This window comes from Pongo pygmaeus, chromosome 18 (genome assembly GCF_028885625.2).
Source record: "Pongo pygmaeus isolate AG05252 chromosome 18, NHGRI_mPonPyg2-v2.0_pri, whole genome shotgun sequence".
NCBI lineage: Eukaryota > Metazoa > Chordata > Mammalia > Primates > Hominidae > Pongo > Pongo pygmaeus.
Window position 1 is genome coordinate 45,695,731 of NC_072391.2, and position 14,689 is coordinate 45,710,419.

Here is a 14,689-nt window from a genome sequence, read left to right on the forward strand (position 1 = left end):
TTTCTTCATGTATTGAGATGATCATATGGCTTTGCCCTTCATTCTGTTGGTGTGATGTATGATGTTTATTGATTTGCATGTGTTGAACCATCCTTGCTTTCCTGGGATAAATCCAAGTTGGTTGTGGTGTATTATCTTTTGGATGTATTGTTGGATTTGGTTTGATAGTATTTTGTTGAGGATTTTTGTGTCCATATTTATCAGGGATGTTGGTCTGTAGTTTTTTTTTTTGTGGTTGTTATGTCCTTTTCTAGTTTTGGTATCAGGGTTATATTGTCCTTGTAGAATGAATTAAGAAAAATTCTTCTACAATTTTTTGGACTAGTTTAAAAATATTTTTTATTAATTCTTTTGTAAAGACTTGGCAGAAGTCAGTAGTGAAATCACTACTTTTTATTCCTGATTCAATATCAATACTTGCTATTGGTCTGTTCAGGCTTTCTGTTTCTTCTTGATTCAATCTTGGTAGGTCATATGTGTCCAGGAATTCATCCAATTCCTCTTGGTTTTTGAATTTATTAGTGTATCATTCATAGTAGTCTCTTGATACTTTGTATTTCTGTGGTATATGTTGTGATGTCTCCCTTTTCATTTCTAATTTTATTTATTTGAGTGTTCTCTCTTTTTTTCTTAGTCTCCTAATGGTTTGTTGCTTTTATCTTTTCAAAAAACAATTTTTTTGTTTAATTGATCTTTTATTTTTTTTAGTCTCAATTTTGTTTATTTCCTCTCTTATCTTTATTATTTCCTTTCTTCTAATTTTGGTTCGGTTTGTTCTTGCTTTTTTAGCTCCTTGATGTACATGATTAGATTGTTTTTCTTCTTGTTTGTTTGTTTGTTTGTTTTCGAGACAAGGTCTTGCTCTGTTGCCCTATGTTGCCCAGGGTAGTCTCAAGCTCCTGGGCTCAAGCAGTCCTTTCACTCAGCCTCCCAAAGAGCTTGGGTTATAGGCATGAACCACTGCAGCTGGGCATTAAGTTGTTTATTTGAAATCTTTTCAGTTTTTTGATGTAGGCACTTATTGCTATAAACTTGCCTTATAATACTGCTTTTGATGTATTATGAAGTTATGAATCCCATAGATTTTGTTGTTGTGTTTCTATTTTTGCTTCAGGGAATTTTAAAATTTCATTCTTAATTTCTTTTTTCACGCATTGGTCATTCAGAACCATGTTATTTGATATTCATGTATATCTATAGTTTCAAATGTTCCTTTTATTATTGATGTCTAGTTTTATTCCATTGTGGTCAGGTAAAATACTTGATATAATTTTGATTTTTTTTTTTTTTGAGACGGAGTCTTGCTCTGTCACCCAGGCTAGAGTGCAGAGGCATGATCTTGGCTCACCGCAACCTCTCCCTCCTGGGTTCAAGTGATTCTCCTGCCTTAGCCTCCTGAGCAGCTGGGACTGCAGGCACATGCCACAATGCCTGGCTAATTTTTTGTATTTTTAGCAGAGACAGGGTTTCACCATGTTAGCCAGGATGGTCTTTATCTCCTGATCTCGTGATCTGCCTGCCTTGGCCTCTGAGAGTGCTGGGATTACAGGCATGAGCCACCATGCCTGGTCTTGATTTTTGTTTTTTAAATTTGAGACTTCTTTGTGTCCTAATATATGGTTAATCCCAGAGAATGTTCCATATGCTGATAAAAAGAATGTTTATCTATAGCTGTTGGGAGAAATGTTCTTTAAATGTCTGTTATGTCCATTTGGTCTATTATACAGTTTAAATGTTATGTTTCCTTGTTGTTTTTCTGTGTAGATGATCTGTCTAGTGCTGAGAAAGGGGTGCTAAAGTCTCCAACTATTATTGTATTGGAATTTGTCTCTCCCTTTAGACCTAATAATATTTGCTTTATATGTGTAGGTGCTCTGCTGTTGGGTGCAGATATATCTACAATTTTTATATTCTCTAGCTGAATTGATCCCTTTATTATTATAGAATGTCTTTCCTTGTCTTTTTAAATAGCTTTTAATTTGAAGTCTGTTTTGTCTGATGTAAGCACAGCTACTTCTGCTCACTTTGGTTTCCATTTGCACAGAATATCTTTTTCCATCCCTTCATTTTTAGTCTCTGTGTGTGTCTTTACGAGTTGAGTTTCTTGTAGGCAGCATATATTTGGGTCTCATTTTAGAATCTACTCAACCAGCCTGTATCTTATAAATGGAGAATTTTATTTGTTTATATTTAGGGTGACTATTGATAGGTGAAGAGTTACTCCTATAATTTTATTGATTGTTTTTTGATAGTCTTGTATATCCTTTGTTCCTTACTTTCTCTCTTATTTATATTTTTGGTTGGGTAATTTTCTGTAATGATAAACTTTGATTCTTTTTTCTTTTTCTTTTCTGTATTAGGTCTACCAGTGAGTTTTGTATGTTCTCATGTTTTCATGTTGGTGGTTATCATCTTTTCACTTCCAGATTTAATATTCCCTTGAACTTTTATTTCTAAGGCCAGTCTAGTGGTGATGAATTCTCTTAGTTTTTGCTTGTCTCTGAAATATTTTATTTCTCATTTTTTGAAGGAAAGCTCTGCTGGGTATAATATTCTTGAATTGCAGGTATTTTTGTTTTAGTACTTTGAATATATCATCCCATTCTTGCCTGGCTTGTAAGGTTTCAGCTGAGAAATTCACACTGTTAGTCTAATTAGGATTCCCTTATATATGACTTGACTTTTCTCTTGCTGCTTTTAGAATTCTTTCTTCGTCTTTGATTTTTGACATTTTGACTATAATGTGCCTCAGAAAGGTCTTGTTTCAAGTTGAAGGTATTTAGGATTCTTTTAACTTCTGGACCTGGATATCCATCTCTCTCCCAAGACCTGGGAAGATTTCTGCTATTATTTCCTATCTTTCCTTCCTTCCTTCCTTCCCTCCTTCTTTCCTTCCTTCCTTCCTTTCTTTCTTTATTTCCTTTTCTCTCTTCCTTCCTTCTTTCCCTCCTTCCCTCTTTCCCTCTTTATCTCTTCTTTCTTTCTCTCTCTTTCTTTTCTTTCTTTTTTCTTTCTCTTTCCTTCCTTCCCTCCTTCTCTTTCTTTCCTTCCTTCTTTTTTCTTTCTTTCTTCCCTCCCTCCCTTTTTTTCTTCCTTTCCTTCTTACCTTCTTTCCTTCTTTCTTTCTCTCTTTCTTTCCTTTCTTTTCTTTCTTTTTTCTTCCCTCCTTTCTGATTCTTGCTCCACCACCCACACTGAAATGCAGGGGGATGATCTTGGCTTACTGCAACCTTTGCCTCCTGGGCTCAAATGATCCTCTCACTTCAGCCCCCAAATAGATGGGACTACAGGCATGTGCTGCCACTTCTGGCTAATTTTTGCAATTTTGGAGAGACAGAATTTTGCCATGTTGCCCAGGCTGGTTTCAAACTCCAGGCCTCAATCAATCCACCTGCCTTGACCTCCCAAAGTGCTGGGATTACAGGTGTGAGCCACCATACCTGGCCCTACTATTTCATTAAACATGTTTTCCTCACTATTTCCCTCTTCTGGAATGCCCATAATATTAATACTAATATTTATTCACTTAATGATGTCTCTTAAATATTGTAGACTTTCTTCATTCTTAAATTTTTTTTTGTCTGCTTATGTTATGTCAAAAGACTTATCTTCAAGTTCATAAATTCCTTCCTCTGCTTGGTTCAGTGTGTTGTTTAAGCTCTCAATTGTATTTTTTTATTTCGTTCATTGAATTCTTCAGCTCAAGGTTTTGTTTGGTTATTTTTTATGATATCTATCTCTGTTGAATTTCTCATTAAAATCACGAATTGTTTTTCTGATTTCATTGAATTGTCTATCTGTATTCTTTTGTATCTCACTGAATTTTCTTAGGATTATTATTTTGAATTCTTTTTCTGGAATTTTCTATATTTTCTTATGATTGCATTCTGTTACTGAGTTATTGTTTCCCTTTGGAGGTGCCATGTTTCCTTGCTTTTTCACATTTGCTGTGTCCCTATGTTGATTTCTATGCATCTGTTAGAAAAGCCACCTGTTCCAATTTTATGGAGTAGGTTTTGTAGGGAAATACTTATTTGTATGAATGGGTCTTGAGGTGTCAGTTTGGTGGGGCGCATTGTTCTTTATTCTAGTTGGATGCAGTAGTGTAGTCTTTGTGTAGTTTCCTCAGCTGTAAGTCATACTAGTGGCATTTGGAATTTCTCAGTGGCCTATACTGAGAGTTTGTGGTGACAGTGGTGTGACTTTGCCAAGGGTGGGCTCACAGGGGTTTCTCAGGTTGGGGTTGTGTGCACATGGTGGGCTGGCCAACTTGGAGCCTGGCTTCCTGGGATTAGGGCCATGGGGCTGTTATTCTGGCCAGGAATATGGGCATACAGTTGTTCAGTTGACCTGGGGGTATGCCTGCCAGGAGGGGCCTGCAGGGCTGTTTCTCAGGTCTGGAGTGCAGTTGGATGGCTGCTTAGCTGGCCTGGGTGTGTGTCTGCTGAGGGAAGCCCATAGGACTATTTCTCAGGTCCAGGACATAGGCACATAGCTGCTCAGCTGGCCTGGGAGCATTTCTGTGGAGAGTGGCTCATGGGGCTGTTTTGTAGGCCTGGGATATGGGTAAGGGGCTTCTTATTTTGGCTGAGGACATGTCTGCCTGGTCATGGTCCATGGGGCTATTTCTCAGGTCTCGGTTGTGGGCTCTTGGAGGTTTGGTAGGCCTGGAGGTGTGCCTACCAGAGGTGGCCTGTGGGACTGTTTCTTAGGCCCTTATTGGGGGCACAGGGCATATCTGTGGGATTTAATGGTGCTGTAGAGCTGTTTCTCAGGTTCTGGGCATGGATGTATAACCATTCCACTGGCCTGGGGGCATGTAAGCTGCTCAGAGACCCAGGGGCCTCTTCTGCTTGGGGGAGGGTGTGCAGCAGTTTGGCTGGCTCAGAGGCAGGTTTGCCCTGGGCAGGACTGGCAGTCTGTTCCTCTGGCTGGAAGTGTGGTGTTGAGAGTTGCTTTCCCTGCTGTGCAAAACCAGAGTCACAGCTGGTCTTGGGCCAAAGTTCCATGCAACTGAGGTTGTGGTGTTCAGCCATGTGAGTGGGCTTGGCATAATGAAGATGGAGCCCTAGTGTGGGAGAGGTGCAGTCTACTGGCCCCCAGAGCAGGGTGCATTTCAGAGGAAGCTCTGGTCTAGGTGCTGTGCTGCAGAAGCTTGGCTCACAGGGGATCAGTGAAGGGTGGAGCACACTTTGTGCTCCTTATCTGGGGCAATGTGCTATGTGGACTCCTGGAAGCTCTCCAAACTGGGCTCATTGCTTTCAAGGACTGTGGGATTCTCCTGTAGTAAAAACTGTAGATATTTGTGGTGGCAATGGAAGCTGCTGGGCATATTCTGTTTACTTTTTCCCTGGAACAGGAAGATTTTCTGACTCTAGGCAGATCTGATCCACGTTGGGGAGATGGGGCTTCAGAGGCCAGGTGCCTCCACACTGCCCTTCTGGACTTCCAGCCACCACAGGTGTATCTCCACTCCCCTGCTGTACTCCAGCACTCTCTTGTTGACACTCCATTGAAATCTTAATTGTTTATTTGTTGCTTTGGGTCTTTCTTGTTGGTAGGACAAATGCCAGGCATCTCTAGTCAGCCATCTTGCTCCATACTCTTGGGACTTTGGATTGGGTTCTATTTTTATCTTTTAATTCCATTTTTTTCCACAAACCTTTTGAAGTCATCACATACATACAATATGCATCTTTTTTTTGGTGTACAGATATATGAATATTGACAGATATATTCACATAGATGTGCACTGCCACCTCATTCAATATATAGAACACTTCCATTACTCCAAAAGGCTTCCTTGTGCTCTACTCATCTGCTTCCTGACACTAAAGATTAGATTTGCTGTTTCTTGAGTTTTCTTTAGGTACAATCATGCAGTACATATTCTTAAGTAATTTTGTGTCTGGCTTCTTTCTCTCAGCATAATGTTTCTGCGATTCATCTAAATCATGTGTACAATAGTTCCCCATTTTATGCACTTTGCTTTTCACTGTTTCAATTACCTATAGTCAACCATGGTTTAAAAATACTAAATAAAAAATTTCAGAAATAAACAATTCATAAGTTATTATTATTATATTATTTATCTGTAGAGACAGGATCTCACCATGTCACCCAGGCTGGTCTTGAACTCCTGGGCTCGGGCGATTCTCATGCCCCACCCTCCCAATGTGCTGGAATTACAGGCATGAACCACCAGCCAACAATTCATAAGTTGTAAATTGCTCTCTATTCTGAGTAGCATGATGAAATATTGGGCTGTCTTGGTCCATTCTGCCCAGGATGTATCAGGCTGATGCAAAAGTAATTGTGGTTTTTGCCACTAAAAGTAATGGCAAAAACCACAATTACTTTTGCACCAACTTAATAGATCACCCTTTTGTCTAGTGCAGCAGTCCCCAACCTTTTTGGCACCAGGGACTGGTTTCATGGCAGACAATTTTTCCATGGACAGTGTAGGGGGTTGCTTTGGCGATGAAACTGTTCCACCTTAGATCATCAGGCATTAGATTTTCATAAGGTACACACAACCTGGATCTCTCGCATGCTCAGTTTACAACAGGGTTTGTGCTCATATGAGAATCTAATGCTGCCACTGATCTGACAGGAGGCGAAGCTCACGTGGTAATGTTCGCTAGCCCTCAGCTTATCTCCTGCTGTAAGGCCTTGTTCCTAACAGGCCCCAGACGGGTGCTGGTCTGTGGCTCCAGGGCTGGGGACCCCTGGTCCAGTGTACAGTACAATAAGATATTTTGTGATACATATATATATGTATATCACATTCACATAACTTTTATTATAGTGTATTGTTAAAGTTTTTCAATTTTATTATTAATTACTGTTGTTAATCTCTTACTGAGGCTAATTTATGAATTAAACTTTATCATAGGTATGCATGTACCATAGGCTACATCAGGTGGCACTATCTGTGCTTTCAGCCATCCACTGGAGGTCTTGGAACTTATCCTCTAAGGATAAGAGGGGACTACTGTATATAATTTGTTTTTGCTGATGAGTTTCCATTGTTTAGATATACAACAATGTGTTTATTAATTTATCTGTTGGTAAACATTTGAGTTGTTTTCAGTTTTGGGCTAATATAGGTAAAGATGCCATGAATGTTTCCTGTTCACAATCTTATGTGGACATATACTTTGATTTCTTAAGTATACATCTAAGAGTGGAATTGCTAGTTCGTAGTAGAATAAGTAAAGAAAATGCCAAACTCTTTTACAAAGTGATTTTAAATTTCACAGTCCTATTAGCAATGTATGAGGGCTCTACTTGCTCCATATCCTTACCAATGCTTGATATTGTCAGTCTTTTTAGTATTAATCATTCTGCTGGGTGTGTTATGGTATCTTCTCATTTGATTTTAACTTGTATTTTCCTGATGACTAATGATGTTGAGTATTTTTCACATACTTAATGGCAATTTATACAAATCTTTTTTGGTAAAGGGTTTACATTTTTTGTTCATTTTTAATTTTTTTTTGTCTCTTATTATTGAGTTGTAAGAGTTTTTACTATGGCTGGACACAACCCCCCTTTTCAAGTATGGGTATTGTGAATGTTTTCTGTCACTCTGTGGCTTTCTCTTTCATTTTGTTCTGATATCATTAGAAAAGTGAGAGTTGGCTGGGCATGGTGGCTTACATGGTGGCATGTGCCTGTAGTCTCAGCTACTCAAAAGGCTGAGGTGGGAGGATTGCTTGAGCCCAGGAGTTTGAGGCTGCAGTGAGCTATGATTGTGTCACTGCACTGCACTCTACCCTGGGTGAGAGAGTGAAACTGTGTCCTCTTCAACCACCCCATGCCCCAAAAAAGCAGGAGTGTTTTTTGATGAAGACTTGAAGCCCAATTTATCAAAAATTTTTAAATGGTTTATGTCCTATCTAAAATATTTTTGCCTACTTCAAAATCTTCAATATTTTCTTTGATAAACTTTGTAGTGCTAACTTTTACATGTAGGTCTATAATCAATTTCAAGTTAATATTTTTGTGAATCATGTGAGGTAAGGATCAACACTCATTTTTGACCCCTATATGATATGCAGTTGTTCCAGCACCACTTATTGAAAAGAAATTACCTTGGCACCTTTGTTAAAAGTCAGTTGACATGTGTGAGAGTGTACATCTGAACTTTCTATTTCAGCTTTTTAACCTTTATGATTCTCCTGATGCCATTGTTGTACCACATTGATTACTGTATCTCCACAGTAAGTCTGAGTCCTGAAACCTTTCAATTGTATCCTTTAAAAAATTTGTTTTGGTTGTTTTATATCTTTCTCATTTACATGTAAATTTTGGAATATTACACATAGTTATAGTTCACATTTTTAATTTTCTTAAAAAGTTACTTTTTATAATATGGCCCAGCAATTTCACTCTTAGGTGAAATTTCTCTATAAAAAGTTGTCTGGACCCTTTTCTTACAAAAATTATACAAAAATTAACTCAAAATGAATCAAAGACCTAAGCGTAAGAACCAAAACTCTAAAAACGCTTGAAAAAAACATAAGAGAAAAGCTTCATGATGTTAAATTTGGTAATAATTTCTCAGATATGACCCTAAATGCAGAGGTACCACCACCAACTAATATATAGACAAGTGGCACCACATCAAAACTTCTGTGTATTGAAGGATAAAATCAACAAAGTGAAAAGTCAACCTATAAATAGGAGAAAATATTTGTAAATCATATATCTCATATCAAGAATGTAAAAAAAAAACTTCTACAGCTCAACAGAAAACCAAATGACCCAATTAAAAAATGGGCAAAGTATCTGAATGATATCTCTCCAAAGATGATATACAAATGGCTAATAAGCATATGAAAATATATTCAATATCACTAAACATCAGAGAAATAGAAATCTAAATCACGATGTGATATTACCTCACACCCATTATGATAGTTGTTATTTTAGAAAACAGAAATAACAAGCATTGGAGGGGATGTGGAGAAATGGGAACTTTTATGCACTGTTGGTGGTAGTATAAAATAGTACAACTGCTATTGAAAACAGTATGATGGTTTCTCAAAAAATTAAAAATAGGACCACCATGACCCACTAAATCCCACTTCTGGGGATATTTCCAAAAGAATTGAAAGCATGTCTTGAATAAATATTTGCATATCCATGGTCATAGCAGTAGTATTCACAATAGCGTAGAGGTGGAAGCAAACCAAATGTCCATTAATGGATGAATGAATAAAGAAAATGTGGTATATACATACAATGCAATATTATTCAGCCTTAAAAAGGAATGAAGTTCTGACATGTGTTGCAACATGGATAACCCCTGAGGATATTATGCCAAGTGAAATAAACCAGGCATAAAAAGACAAATAATGTATTGTTCCACTTAAATGAGTAATCTAAAATAGTTATTTTTTTGAGAAATGTCCAAACTATTTTTACAGAGTAGCTGTACCATTTTACATTCCCTCCAGTAATACAGAAGCATTCCGATTTTTTCACATCCTTACCAACACTTATTATTTTTGATAACAGTCATCCCAATAGATGTGAAGCAGTATGTCATTATGATTTTGATTTGCATTTTCCTAATGATTAGTGATGTTGAACATCTTTTCATGTGCTCATTGGTCATTTGTGTATTTCCTTTGGAGAAATATCTGCTGAAGTTCTTTGCACTACCCCCCCTTTTTTTTCCGGGGGACTGGAATTTTATTAATACTCAAATCAGTCTCCCTGAGCATTTGGGGAGCAGAGTTTTTAAGGATAACTTGGTGGGTGGGGGGAGGCCAGTGAGCCAGGAGCGCTGATTGGTTGGGGATGAAATGATAGGGAGTTGAAGCTGTCTTCTTGTTCTGAGTCAGTTCCTGGGTAGGGGCCACAAGATCAGATGAATGAGTTTATTGATCTGGGTGATGTCAACTGATCCATTAAGTGCAGAGTCTGCAAAATATCTCAAGCACTGATGTTAGGAGCAGTTTAGGGAGGGTCAGAATCTTATAGCCCCCAGCTGCATGACTCCTAGACCATAATATCTAATCTTATGGCTAATGTTAGTCCTACAAAGGCAATGAAGTCTCCAGGCAAGAAGGAGGTCTGCTTTGGGAAACGTCTGTTAACATCTTGTTTAAACCATAAACTATAAACTAAGTTTCTCCTAAAGTTAGTTCAGCCCACGCCTAAGAATGAATGATGACAGCTTGGAGGTTAGAAGCAAGATGGAGTCAGTTAAGTTAGATCTCTTTCACTGTCTCAGTCAAAATTTTGCAAAGGCAGTTTCAATCCCTCCTTTTGGAGGGATTTAATCTTAAGGTGTAGGCTATGAAGATGGGAAAAGGCCATTGATCTCTCTGGCTTCTTCCTGCTAACAGGGGACATAGTGGGAATGGGAGTGAACCCCAAGGTGAGAAGAGTGGAACCGCTTTGCAATTGTCTGAGCGTACTCATGCAGGCCTGGTTGAGCTTCCAAGGCTTGCATCTTTGCCGGCTTTTTAATCAAGTTCTTTTTTTGGAGGTTGTGGAGTTACAGGAGTTTGTTTTGTGTTCTTTTGTGATATAGTCAGTACGGTGGGGCCACAAGAGGAGACAGGAGAGGCTCAGGATAAATAAAAAGTTATTATATTTACAACACCTAGATACAGGAGGATTGGCATAGTACACCATGCCGGGCCACATGGGAAAGACACCAGGGTGATCAGTAGGCAGAAGACAGGCCAAGGGAAAACCATTAGGCCAGAGCCTTTGTTGGGGTTCCCATGGGAAAGACAAAGGTGGGAAGGGTGAACAGTTTAGTATTGGCTAATTTAAACACTTTCAGTGGGCTATGGGCTCTAGGAGTGGTCCTGGTTTTCTGACACCTGGCCTGGGATGATTAAGTCAGAGGAATATTGCCTCTTGGGATATACAAGCCTGACAGGGAGGCATGGCTCTAGAATGGTTAGTTTGTGTGTCAAAGGCATCCTGGAACCATTGCTATCTTGAAGAACTGACTAGCTAGAAAATCTCTCTCCAGCTAGAAAGGTGTTTTTTAAAGATGTCAAAACATCATAATATATGGAAAATTAAAAAATATATACATATATATATACACAATACAGAGTTATTTATATGTTCTAGACATTAACACCAGATAGATATACGATTTGCAAATGTTTTCTCTCATTTTATGGGTTGCTTTTTCACACTGTTGATAGTGTCTTTTATGCACAAAAGTTTTTACTTTTGATGAGGTCTAATTTATCTATTTTTTTCTTTTGTGGCCTGTGCTTTGGTCTCATATCCAAGAAATTATTGGCAAATCCAGTCAAAAAACTTTCTCCTTGTGTTTTCTTCTGGTTTTCTAGTTTTAAGGTTTATATTTAGGTTTTTGATTCATTTTAAGTTAATTTTTGCATATGGTTTTAGGTAAGGGTCCAACCTAATTCCTTTGCATGTGGATGTCCAGTTTTTCCAGTACCATTTGTTGAAAAGACTGTCCTTTCTCCATTGTGTGGTGATATGGCTTGGCTGTGTCCCCCCACCCAAATCTCATCTTGTAGTTCCCATAATCCCCACCTGGTGGGAGGTAATTGAATCATGAGGGTGGTTACCCCCATGTTGTTCTGCTGACAGTGAGTCAGTTCTCAGGAGATCTGATGGTTTTATAAGGAGCTTCCCCCACTTCACTCTGCACTTCTCGCTTCTGCTGCCATGTGAAGAAGGACATGTTTGCTTCCCCTTCTGACGTGATTGTAAGTTTCCTGAGGCCTCCCCAGCCCTGTGGAATTGTGAGCCAGTTAAACCTCTTTCCTTTATAAATTACCCAGTCTCAAGTATTTCTTCATAGCAGCGTGAGAATGGACTAATACATCTGGTCTTGGAACCCTTGTAGAAAATCATTTAACCATATATGGGAGGCTTTATTTCTGGGATCTCTATTCTATTTCATTGGTCTATATGTCTACCTTTCTGCCAGTGAGATACTTTTTTGGTTATTGTAGTTTTGTAATATGTTTTGAAGTCAGGATGTATGAGGCCTTTTCTTTTTCAAGATTGGCCATTTGGGGATCCTTTAAGATTTTATATCAAGTTGTTTTTATATTTATGAAAAAATGTCATTGGGATTTTGATAGGGATTGCATTGAATCTGAGGATAGCTTTGGTCAGTCTAGACATTTTAACAATATTAAGTCTTCCAATCATAAATATGGACTTCATTTCTATTTATTTGTATCTTCTTTAGTTTCTTTTAGTAATATTTTGTAGTTTTCGGTGTACAAGTCTTTGGCCTCCTTGGTTAAATTTATTTCTAAGTATTTTATTATTTTTGATGCTGTTGTAAATGAGATTACTTTCTTAATTTCCTTTTCTGATTGTTCATTGTTAATATATAGAAATGCAACTATTTGTATGTTGATTTTGTATCCTGCAACTTTGCTGAATTAGTTTATTAGTTTAGTTTATTAGTTTTAACAGTTTAAATTTTTTAAACAATGTATTCTATTTAACCCTCTATATTCAAAATATTTCAATGTGTAATCAGATAAAAATTATTAGTGATTTTTACTTTTGATTTTAGCAGTTAGAATCTTCTCTGTTTTTTTCTTAGTCAATCTAGATAAAGGTGTGTCAATTTTATTGATTTTTTTTAAGAATCAACTTTTGGTTTTATTGATTTTCTCTATTGTTTTTCTATTCTCTATTTTTACTTATCTCTGCTCTAATCTTTATTATTTCCTTCCTTCTGCTAGCTTTGGGTTTAGTTTGTTCTTTTTTTTTTTTCTAGTTCCTTAAGGTTTAAAATCAGATCGTTGGTTTTAGATATTTCCTTTTTAACATTAGCATTTATAGCTATAAATTTCACCCTTAGCACTGCTTTTGCTACATTTCATAAGTTTTGGTATATTGTGTTTTCATTTTCTGTTGTATCAAGATATTTTCTCTTTTTTTGTGTCAAGATATTTTAAAATTTCCCTTCTGATTTTCTCTGTAGCTCATTTAGTGTTTACGAGTATGTTAATTTCCACATATTTATGAATTTTCCAATTTTCCTTTTGCTATTGATTTGTTTCACTCCATTGTGATCAGTAATGATACTTGGTATGAGTTAAATCTTTTAAAATTTATTAAGACTTTTTTTTTGCTTAACATGTGGTTTACCCTGGACAATGTTCCATGTACACTTGAGAAAAATGTATATTCTGCTATTGTTGATGGAGTGTTCTGTATATGTCTGTTAGGTCCAGTTGATTTGTAGTGTTGCTCATGTCCTTTATTTCCTTATTGATCTGTCAGTTCTATCCATTATTGATATGAGATCTCATATATATATATATATATATATATATATATATATATATGCACACACACACACACCCATAACACATCAGATGGGGTAATGCACCAATGTTGTAACAAAGTTTTAGAGAGACACATCTCATACATGAGTGTGCAAACCCAATCAGCATACTTATGAGCTACAAAATGTATAAACACTCCACCACCAACAGCAGAATATACATTTTAATGATAAGTTTTGATTCTTTTTGGTGTATATTCTATAACTATTTTCTTCATTGTTATCAGGGGTATTACATAAAATATTCTAAATATAAAACAATAAATTTTGAATGGATACCAACTTAATCTTGATTGCATACAAAAACTAATCTTTACAGCTCTGCCCCACATTTTAATGTCATTTATGTTGTGAACTACCCCTTTATATATTGTGTGCCCATCAAAATAGATTTATAATTATTTTTGTGCATTTGTATCTTTAATACTGTGGCAAATATGAAGTTCCTGATTCTTAGGTGGATTCTTAAATTATTGATTTTAAACTCCAACTTTTCTTCTAAGTACTATTTTAGCCGTATTTCCCAAATAGTCATATGTTTGGGTTTCATTTTCATCAAGTTTTAAAGTTTTTTATTTTATTTTATTTTGTTTTTTAGAGATGAGGTCTTGACTGTGTTGCCCAGGCTGGAGTGCAGTGGCTATCCACAAGCACAATCATAGTGTACTGCCAGCCTCTAACTCCTGACCTTGAGCAATTCTTCCACATTGGCCTCCCAGGTAACTGGGAATATAGGTACATGCCACTGTGCCCAGCTCTCATTTTCATTAAGTTTAAAATATTTACTTGTTAATATTGCAATTTATTTCTTTACTCATTTATTATTTAGAAATATATTTTAAATTTTTAAATATTTAAATATATAAAATTTTAAATATTTAAAAATATTTCCAGATATTTTATTGTTATTGATTTCTAATTTAATTCCATTGCAGTCAGAGAACATATTCTGCAAAATTTCAGTTCTTTAACATTTATTGGAACTTTTTTGTGACCTAGCATATATTCTGTCTTGTTGAAATTTCCATATGCCCTGAAAGGGAATGTGTATTCCACAGTTATTCAGTGGAGCAGTCTATAAATGTCAATTATGTTCAGTTGATTGACTGTGTTAAGTGTTTTGTAGCCTCACTGATTTACTGTCTACTTATTCTTTCAGTTATTGAGACAAGAGTGTTGAAATATCCAGCTATAATTATGAATTATTTTATTTGTTTTTAAAATTATATTAGTAAAGTTTGCTTTGTTTGATATTAACATACCCATTCCAGCTTTATTACCTTTTTTCTTTTTTGACACAGGGTCTCACTCTGTCACCTAGGTTGGAGTACAGTAGTACAAACATAGTTCACTGTGCTTTGA

The 14,689-nt window shown here is 36.7% G+C and overlaps 1 protein-coding gene and 1 non-coding gene across 3 annotated transcripts in view; one reads left to right on the top strand and one right to left on the bottom strand.

Moving 5' to 3' along the window:
- Nucleotides 1-14,689, top strand: part of LOC129015387 (uncharacterized) — a 131,612-nt gene that overhangs the window by 28,228 nt on the left and 88,695 nt on the right. The window lies entirely within an intron of this gene.
- Nucleotides 13,353-13,458, bottom strand: LOC129016425 (small nucleolar RNA U13). The gene has a single exon (XR_008494820.1). It is a non-coding gene; the product is annotated as a small nucleolar RNA U13 (small nucleolar RNA).